Here is a 10,643-nt window from a genome sequence, read left to right as displayed (position 1 = left end):
GTGTGGCATTCCAAATTACATACAGATTTTGTTTGCTGTTGTTACCATCAGCTGTGCTCCTTCAAGGATTGGATTTATGAAACAAAATAGTCTTCAATCCTGGGAATTAAGGAAATGTCTGATAAATTCAATCTGTTTAAAATGCAGACACCATTCGTCATGAATAGGATACAGAAGATAGGCATATCTGTGCCATTTTACATCTGAAGGCTATGGCTTCCACATGAAGTATCCATGAGTTCAAAGCACTTGACCTCAATTTTGGCTGTACATTGCAATCACCTGGGTTCCATCCACAGCATCTCTATGTAGCTCATCCAGTGTGGGTTTTGTCAGAGCTCCCCAGGTGATATACTGTGCAGCCAAGTAAGGAGCCCCACCATCTCTGTTTCCCCAGGACTGAGGCAGATTCTGGGGACTTTCCGTGGTAAAATCAGAAAGGTTCTAGACAGACCAGGACAAGTTGGCTACCCTAACCAGTGCCATCCAGGCTGTGTGTTTAGGGACCAGGGAGACGGAGCAGTGCACACATTTAAGCAGTGGCAAGGTTGGCCACAAAGCTAACTGCCTAGTATAGAATCCCAGAAGGCATCTAACAAAGATGGATGTCAGATGCCGGGTTCTGAATTTTTTATCACCTACAGAATCTTGGGAAGGCCGATTCATTTCATGCTTCCTCCCTCAGACTTTTGCAAGTGCTGTGTTTTGATACAGTTTGAGTTTGTCCCCCAAGTGCTGGAAGTGCAGTCCCCATGGTTGTAGTGCTGAGGTTGGAAGGGATTAATGCTAGTCTCACAGAGATTGGTATGAGGTGGAGAAAGATTACCTCCCTCAGTTCCTCGTCGCCCAATTTCCATGTGGACAAGGCAAAGAGAAAAGCAAGATTTATATAAGTCAGAAACCTCCTGCTGTGTCTGGGCGGGAAGCTCCAAGAGAGGGAGACCCAAAGGGCTAGTGGTAGTGGGGCTTTTAAGCAAACTTTTGGGGAAAATCAGTTAACAACAGTTATAAGGCAGAGATAAAACCCACCAAAAGAACTGATTTGTAGTCTTATCTGCCCTAGCAGAGTTCAGATGGTGGAGCCACCACTCCCTTGCCATTCTCATGGAAAAAATTGGAAGCTCCCAAGGAGTGGACCAGGACTTTTGGGGAGACACAGGCAGTGGGATTTGGCACCTTAATCTTCCTAAAGATAACTTTTAGGGGAAGCATAGCGGGACTTCCTTTTTCTCATTTTCCACTTGGACCGGCCTAACTGCCTATTAAGCCACCTGACTCCTGACATTACAAAGGGATGCCCTCCCATGCATTTGGGCTCTTTTGTTTGCAGCTGTTTCTCTGGCCACTGTGTAGACACAGCCATGGGGGTCTTGCCAGGGTGCTGGTGTAATGCTGTTTGAACTAGCTAGCCACCAGAATTGTGAGCCAAGTAAACTTCTTTACTTATAAGATACCCACTCTCAAGTATTTTGTTCTAGCAACAGAAAATGGACCAGTACACATGACAACGGGGTTTACTTCCATTAAACTGTGCTTTGAGAAAGTGAGCTCTTTCCTTTCCACTGGGTCAATGGTAACTGATCGTTTTAGCCTGCGAGATTCAAACATGGGATGTCTGTCTAATCCAGGTTATGACACACTTCAATTGCAATTAGCTAATAACGATGATCCTGTTAGGTAGGAAGTCAGAAATTGAGCCTGTGTGTGTGAGAAAGGCCTAACGACTAGCACCCACTGTGGAAGCTCCAGAAGCCCAGCATCTTGTACTTCCAAGTCCTGCCCAGACCCTGATGACCTCCCAGGAGTCCTGCCCCTTCTACCCGATAACCTTCCATGTGCAGCCTAGTATCTGCACTTCAAAGTCCTGCCTGGATCCTGATGACCTTCCAGGGGGTCCTGCCCCTTCTACCCGATAACCTTCCATGTGCAGCCTAGTATCTGCACTTCAAAGTCCTGCCTGGATCCTGATGACCTTCCAGGGGGTCCTGCCCCTTCTACCCGATAACCTTCCAGGTGCAGCCTAGTATCTGCACTTCAAAGTCCTGCCTGGATCCTGAGGACCTTCCAGGGGGTCCTGCCCCTTCTACCTGGCCTGATAAGCATCCTTCCTCTAAGGCAGGGCAACGCCAGCCAGGCTTCCCCTGTCTGATAACTTCAGGGGGAAATACTCAGCAAGGAATTTTTCATATTTACACCCAACAAGTCCTTTGTTCAGAAGGAGAAGAAGGAGAGGAGGAGAGAAAAGGTGGGAAGGCAAGACCCATCCCCTTAAAAATCCCAGCCTAAATGTGAACTGGGCACTCTATCTCAGGTCCTGTCTGGAGAGGTGCCCATCCGTTCTTACGGATGTCCCTGCCCTGATAAACCTTGCTACTTTGCTTTCCACTGCTCTCTGTCTCACACCTGAATTCTTTCTTGTGCAAAGACAAGGACCCTTTGCTTCTCCGGTAACAGTCCCACATCTCTCTTTGGGAGAATCACCAAATAAGGGGTACATGGTCTCTCTTTTTAAAAATCTTCAAGGAAAAACTGATAGAGAAGCACCCAATTATCACACAAATTCCTCAACTCCATCTCAGCCCCAATATGGCAAAACTACAGGGGTTGTAGATAGCTGAGGACATAAGGAAGTATCAGACCAAGACGAGTGTCTCCTGAACATTTGCTGAGACAAGCCTGGCAGACAAACAGGACCCTCCGCTGACTGCAAAGGATAAACACACTCAGAAGAGGCCTCCAATGCGGGAACTGAATCTTCAGTACCATTCAGACAACTTGGCTTTTATACTCGTGGAATGAGAAAAGTGCCCCGTTGCATGGCCATAAGGTTGTTCTTCTCCAAGCTGGAGTCTTCATTTCTGTGAGTATTCTTTCTAGGACTCATTTTGTGATCTGTTCATCTTCACGGCTTTCCTGTGAACCTACTTATGGGCTTTTAGGAGGAGAAGATTGGCCCTAAAATAGTGAAGTGAGACGAAAGAATTGGCCCTACTTTTGTGACATAAGCATGTCTTCCAGAATGAACAGTACTGAGAGAGTGCAAGGGTTAGCTGCCACGTCTTATGTGCTATTTCTGGTTGATGATGCTGCAGCTTTATATATAGAAATACTCAATCCATGTTCTTCAGCTCATCTACAACACTATTTGATTTTATGTAAAATTGCTACAGTGTGCCTAAAGTTACTTACTATGCATGTTGAAACCAAGCTAGCTTCCTGAGTTCTTCACAATGCGTCTCACAGAGTCACATTGATTTGCGTAGCAATAAAAAAAAGGGATGACCCTCTACATGTATGTTATTTCATGCCTATAGCAAGGAAAGGTGACTTTTAAATTAGTCTTCCCCATGTAAAGAATATAGGGTGTTTTTTTAATGTTTTGAGGTTTCGTATTATTTCACTTTCAGGTCTGTAGCTTTAGAAAATGATTGACAAGTAATAGGATAGGTTAAAGAGAAGGGTCAATAAGTTGTGACCAGCATCTGTGCAGGGTTAATTCTGTCATACCTGAGCACAGAGAATTTTCTAGATCATGAATCAGAGCAGGGGGCTGGTTAAGCTAAGCTCCAGGGGAGAGAAGCAGCTTCAGCCTGGCAGCCTGTCAGTACCACTGAGCATCACCGCCTGTGCTAACGTGGAAAAGCCCCAGGACAGCAGGAGGATGAGGAAAATAAAAATAAAGCACAAACAAGAAATAAACAGAGGAGCAAATCTAATTAAAATAGAGTAACTGAAGTGATGACTTCCATTGCATTAGGATATTTTAAGAAGCACCATGCTAGCATTTTATTCCTGAAAACACCCACTGCTCTCACCAATATATTAAAAATCTCTAGGTGCCTTCTCAAAACTGGACCTTGGCCAGTTCTCTACTGTTCTTGCTTATAATAGGAACAGGTTATATGCTGTGTCTGCTGTTTGAAATCTTGATTTTTTTCCCCCATCCCTTCTGTAGAGCCCAAGATGGGATTTACAATATCACAGCTGCCATTGTAGTAGGTTTCCATTTTGTTACTCTACCTCATCCCCAATTTATACAAGTTTTTATTTCTAGGCATCCCAAAATGTAGAACTCAGCCCACTAACACAATGAAAACTATGTATATTGGCTGGTAAGAATCCAAATCTGATTATACCAGTTCTTCATGGAGAACATTTTATGAAAGAAGAGAAGCTATAATTAAGATTTCTTCTTATGTATGGTAATTTAATTAAAAGACTAAAGTTATTGATTTTTTAAAAACCATTAAAAGATGCCTATGCTGCAGGTTCCAGACAGTTGCTGGCAGACCATTTGCTCATAGAATATAATTTTCCATTTCCTCCAGGACAATGCAACCCCTTATTAAATGCTTTCTCACTGTGGACGGATTGGTTTATAGTTGAAGCAAGCAGGGATTTATAATCCCTTGCTGCTATTTGCTTGCCTTTCAATTCATGCTCTGCCAACACCACACAGATTTATCTCCTCAGCTTTGAAAGGACTTTGGATTTTGGGTGGGTTTTATTTCACGTGCTGAAAGAGGTCCAACAAAAGAGATTGTGGTAACTAAGTAGAGTTTGGAAGGACTAAATAACTTCAGTATACCCGTAATCATGCATAAGTCAAACAATAAAGAGATCACACTATTAGACTGCTTGAGTATCCTTACAATATGGCAGTTGGCTTTTTCCAAAGCAAGCGGTCCAAGAGAGAAGTCCAGGAGAAAACTACAATGCCATTTATGATCTGGTCTCGGAAAGTTCATACTGCAACTTTTGTCATATATGCTTGGTAAAAAGGGAGCTGATACTCAGGGAAATGGGGAAGCTCCATCTCTTGTAGAGAGGGTATAAAAGAATTTGCAGGAATATTTAAAAACCACCTTACACTTGTTCTTCCTCTACCTGAATTCTTGTTTCTATAAATAATCAAATATCTCATTCCTCCGGACTGTTCAAGCCTTGACTGAAATGTTACCAATACAAAGAGGTTTTTCTTGACCTCTCCCATCTAATAGAGCATCCAAAGACCTCTCAACACTATTTCAATTCTTTGCTTTTCTTCAAAGCATTCTATCATTTTCTCCCCTTGTATCTGATAGTCATCAGTCTCTTTAAAATCTGCCTCATCCACTAAAAAGGAAGCTCTTTGAGGGAAATGGATTTTGTGTCTTGCTTACTCTTGTATCTGCAGTGTCTACACTGCAGTATGTTCTCAATAAATATTCATTGTAATATAGGTAAACTCACTTAGTTCTTCATTTAGCAAAAATGTATTAGAGTCATTATTTTCACAAAGATCTTAGTTTATAATGAGAGGATGAAAAGATTATTAAAACATTTCAGAATTTTGGTTATCCAAATTGTTTTCCAAAATAAGTTGCTTATAGGTGTTGCTCCAAGAAATAATTCTAGAGTTAATGAAAGATACTGTTTTAAACAGTTAAACATTTTTCATTACTGCACAATTTCTCAAAGGTTTTAGTATGCCAATGTGTCATATTAATCCTCAAAAGGAGAAATGTACTGGACTTCTGAAACTTACTTGATTATGAGACTTTCTCTTCTGTTGAACCCAGATGGAAGAGTTAGCCTTGAAAAGAGAAATGAGGCCGACGCCACGGCTCAATAGGCTAATCCTCCGCCTAGCGGCGCCGGCACACCAGGTTCTAGTCCCGGTCGGGGCGCCGGATTCTGTCCCGGTTGCCCCTCTTCCAGGCCAGCTCTCTGCTGTGGCCAGGGAGTGCAGTGGAGGATGGCCCAAGTGCTTGGGCCCTGCACCCCATGGGAGACCAGGAAAAGCACCTGGCTCCTGGCTCCTGCCATCGGATCAGCGCAGTGCGCCGGCCGCAGCGCGCCGGCCGCGGCGGCCATTGGAGGGTGAACCAACGGCAAAGGAAGACCTTTCTCTCTGTCTCTCTCTCTCACTGTCCACTCTGCCTGTCAAAAAAAAAAAAATAAAAAAATAAAAAAAAAAAAATAAAAAAAAATAAAAAAAAAATTAAAAAAAAAAAGAGAGAGAAATGAGTTCCTGAGACAAAAGAGGAGATAAATAAATAAATTTGAAATAAATAAATAAATTTGAGCAATAAGAGGAATAATAAATAAATAATTTATTATTTATTAATAATATAGAGGAAATAAATAAATAAATAAATTTGAAGAGCCAGGTGCTTCTTCCTGGTCTTCCATGCGGGTGCAGGAGCCCAAGCACTTGGGCCATCCTCCACTGAAATCCAGGGCCACAGCAGGGAGCTGGACTGGAAGAGGAGCAACCGGGACTAGAATCTGGTGCCCATATGGGATGCTGGTGCTGCAGGCAGAGGATTAACCAAGTGAGCCATGGCGCCGGCCCCTCAGCTGCTCCATTTCTAATGTCTATATCTCACATTGGAGTGCCTGGGTTTGATTGCCATCTCCAGCCCTGTACTCTATATTCCCACCAGTGCTGACACTGGGAGCCAGCAGTGATCAATCCATCGGTCCTTGCCAGCCACGTGGGAGACCTGGGTTATGGTTCCTGGCTCCCAGCTTCAACCTGGCCCAACCCTAGTCATGGTGAACATTTAGAGACTGAACCAGCAGAAAAGATCTCATATTCACTCATTCATTCATTCTCTCTCTCTCTCTCTCTCTCTCTCTCTCTCTCACACACACACACACACACACACACACACAAATAAAAAATAATAAAGTTAGAAAAAAACCCAGGAATTTCTTAGTCTTTCCCAAGGAATGTGCTCTGCTGTTGTGTGGGCTCAGACAGAAAGCACCTCTGGGCACATCCACCGGCTGCCAAGAATCCATACCAAGACCTCGTGCAGCCCTTACATGTTTTTCTCCTGGAAGCTCAAAAAGCACCTTGGTTGACCCTTCTCCTAAAAATACAAGGACACTTTCACAAGCTCAGCCATAAACAGAGACACAATCAACTGCTGGATTTTCTTGAGAACTGTTTTTGTATGTCAATGAGAGGCATCAGCATCCCTGTCATGTGTGAACCTCGCTGTGTTTCAGTCTCTCTCACCAGCAACTCATTCCTCTGGGTCCCTGTTTCCATTCACAAAGGCGTAGGTTTCCACCACCCTTGGAGTCGGCCCCAATTCTCCTACAACCGAAACCTTGATGACACTAATGGGACTTTATTTATTATCTATTTATGACAGCAGCTGTATTTCTTTATGCACACAAAGTATAGGCAAAGAGGGAGACCCTCCTCTGGGGAGAATGCTTCACTGTATAATCAAATCTGTTCCTGGTCTGAGACACAAAGACCCAGAATTAGCCTTAGCGATCTGCAGTGGCCTCCTCCTTTGTGTAAGGAGCAGGCAGTAATTGATTTGACCTGCTTTATGGGGACAGTCTCCCAGGCATGACTGAGTGCTAATTGCTACTAATGAGTTGGCATTTTAAACTGTGGTCTTGAGCTTCCTGTCCTCTTTCCCCCAAGCAACATTGCTGCCACTGGGTTACAAGTAAAGCTTCCAGCGTGCCCTCACCCAAATCAAGCTCTGCTGCCCCAGCTGCTGAGGGTTGTAGGAGAAGGGCAAATCCCACTGCCTTTCAAAAGGGCCCTCTGGCTGAATGAGCAGCATCTAATGATGCACCAAGGCAATGCAACTCTTGAGGAAATGAACTCTGAATGTTGCAGAATTGCTGGAAAATACTTTCAGAATGACTTTTACTTATTCAGTCCATTTTCCAACACCCATCTCTCTTACCCAGGGGAAAACCCACAAGCCCCAAACCATAAAAGAATATCCTCTCACTAACAGTTTCTTCGGAGGTTCATCGATGCCCTTATGTCTCACAATGAACGTGTCGAGCCAGTCTAAATTATGAGCAATTGCCAAGTTAATTTTAGCTCCAGGGATGGGCTGGTGGTGAAGCACACAAGCTGGGGCATAGGACACTGTACCCCATGTCAGATCGAATCCTTCCCCAACTTCCAATACAGCTTCCTGCTAATGCATACCCTCAGAGGCAGCAGGTAATAATGGCTCAAGTACTTGGGTCCCTGCCACCCATGTGGGTCACCCAGATGGAGTCCCTGGCTTCCGGATTTGGCCTTGCCCAATCCTGGCTGTTGCAGGCATTTGGGGAGCGAAAGTGAATCAGCAGATGGAAGATTCTGTCTCTCCCTCTCTCTCTTTCAAATAAATAAAAATAAATATTAAGATTATTTTAGCTCTAGAAAAGCAAAAATGTGAATATCACATGAAATACCATCTTAATAAACTACAGAATACAAGATACCTCGTATAATAGAACTGCCTAAGTAGAGATCAGCATACTCTTTTGTGAGGGTGTATATCCTAACTACTTTAGATTTTGCGGCCCTTACAGTCCCTGTCACTATTTTTTTTTTTTTTATTTTTGACAGGCAGAGTGGACAGTGAGAGAGAGAGAGAGACAGAGAGAAAGGTCTTCCTTTGCCGTTGGTTCACCCTCCAATGGCCGCCGCTGCAGCCGGCGCACCGCGCTGATCCGATGGCAGGAGCCAGGAGCCAGGTGCTTTTCCTGGTCTCCCATGGGGTGCAGGGCCCAAGCACCTGGGCCATCCTCCACTGCACTCCCTGGCCACAGCAGAGGGCTGGCCTGGAAGAGGGGCAACCGGGACAGAATCCGGCGCCCCGACCGGGACTAGAACCCGGTGTGCCGGCGCCGCTAGGCGGAGGATTAGCCTAGTGAGCCGCGGCGCCAGCCAAGTCCCTGTCACTATTGAACCTTGCTGCTGTAGTATGAAAGCAACCATAGATAGTATGTGCACGCATGTCCATGTTCCAATAAAACTTTATTTTCAAATCATGTATCCAGTTGGATTTTCCCTGTGGGCCATCATTTGCCAACTTGTGATCTTGAGTAAGTCACAAAAATACATCAAATCTGGATATATACACGATTATCCTAACCACAAAATGGTCCAAGAGTCGTGAAATTCCCTAGTAATTGTTAATTTTAATTGGTGTATTGAGGATACTATGAGAATCACACTTTGTATTTTTGAGCCCCAGTTTCCACACTTGTGAAACATTAAGGGGCTGACCTATTCCTGGATTGTTTTCTGGATCTAAGATATATAAATCCTTCCAATTTCTACAATCTCAAAATTCTGAGCCTACATGTTAACTTCACAAAATATTTCAGAGTTGACTACATAGATATTTCACATTCTTCAGTTATAACTTTTTAATTAAGCCTGAATAACACTCAGAGCATCTACCAAGAGCCAGAACTACTGTGGATAAATACAAATGTGGATAAGACCATAGCCTCAACAAAACACTGCCAACTTCAAGGTAGGTACTCATTCCTACATACTGCTTGCCAAAATACACATCCTCATCTTCTAGTATTTCTTCTCCCTGGATCCCTTCCAAGAACTAAATCCACTTTCTTACTACATCTTTCACCTGTCCTACCCTTTTTTCAAGAGAGTGATTTACTTGATGTATACTAAGCTGATCTTCTGTATATTAAGATAATCAAAAATGAATCTTGATGTGAATGGAAGGGGAGACGGAGTGGGAAAGGGGAGGGTTGTGGGTGGGAGGGACGGTATTGGGGGGGAAGCCATTGTAATCCATAAGTCGTACTTTGGAAATTTATATGCATTAAATAAAAGTTTAAAAAAAAAAAAGAGAGTGATTTAGCACATGTCTATACAAATAGAGTTGTTCTTAAATGTGTTGGTTTTGTAGCTTGTGCTGTTGCAAAAACAGTTTAAAACCCCTTTTCTTCTGTATATGTGGACACACTATATGCACAACCTAGTTGGAAACACAAAAGAGTAAAGTATAATTGAGATGCAGGTGTGCAATTTTTCTTAGATTTTTATTTTGATTAGTTTTTAACAGATTCAATATAGTTTGTAGATACAATTCTAAGAATATAATGATATGCCCTCCATCTCTCCTTCCATTCCCCGCTCAATCCCTCCTACCTCCTTTTTCTAGTTTTTGTGATAACATATTTTAAGTCTGCATTACAGTGAAAGGCTTAATACTTCACCAAACAAGAAGTTTAACAAGTACAAAGCAAAAAGGCCCTAGTTTACTGGGGTGATAGACAGTGGCTATAAATAATAATTGAATGGAAAAATGACCATTTCACCCATATACAGTAAGTTTGATAATCACAGATCATTAAAACTATAGTAGTATAACATTCTTAACCATTGGTTTGACAAAGGTATAAAGCAAAGTTTTACACTAGTATATTTGTAGCAATACTGATACACATAGGAATTTCTTTCCTATTTTTTGATTTTTGTTTTTGTTTTTGGGCTTTCTTTACTTTTTAAAAAAATTTTGCTCCTTCCTATGAGAGAGCATATATTTGTCTTTCTTTGTCTAGTTTGTTTCACTCAACATGATATCTTCCAGTTGTATCCATTTTGATGCAAACAGTAGAATTTCATTCTTTTCTATAGCTGAATAATATTCCAATGTGGGGCCGGCGCCGTGGCTCAATAGGCTAATCCTCCACCTTGCGGCGCCAGCACACCGGGTTCTAGTCCCGGTCGGGGCGCCGGATTCTGTCCCGGTTGCCCCTCTTCCAGGCCAGCTCTCTGCTGTGGCCAGGGAGTGCAGTGGAGGATGGCCCAGGTGCTTGGGCCCTGCACCCCATGGGAGACCAGGAAAAGCACCTGGCTCCTGGCT

Source organism: Oryctolagus cuniculus, chromosome X, assembly GCF_051225735.1.
Source record: "Oryctolagus cuniculus isolate XC-2025 breed Fujian yellow rabbit chromosome X, ASM5122573v1, whole genome shotgun sequence".
NCBI lineage: Eukaryota > Metazoa > Chordata > Mammalia > Lagomorpha > Leporidae > Oryctolagus > Oryctolagus cuniculus.
The sequence above is the reverse complement of the archived record's forward strand: the minus strand, read 5'-3'. Positions refer to the sequence as shown.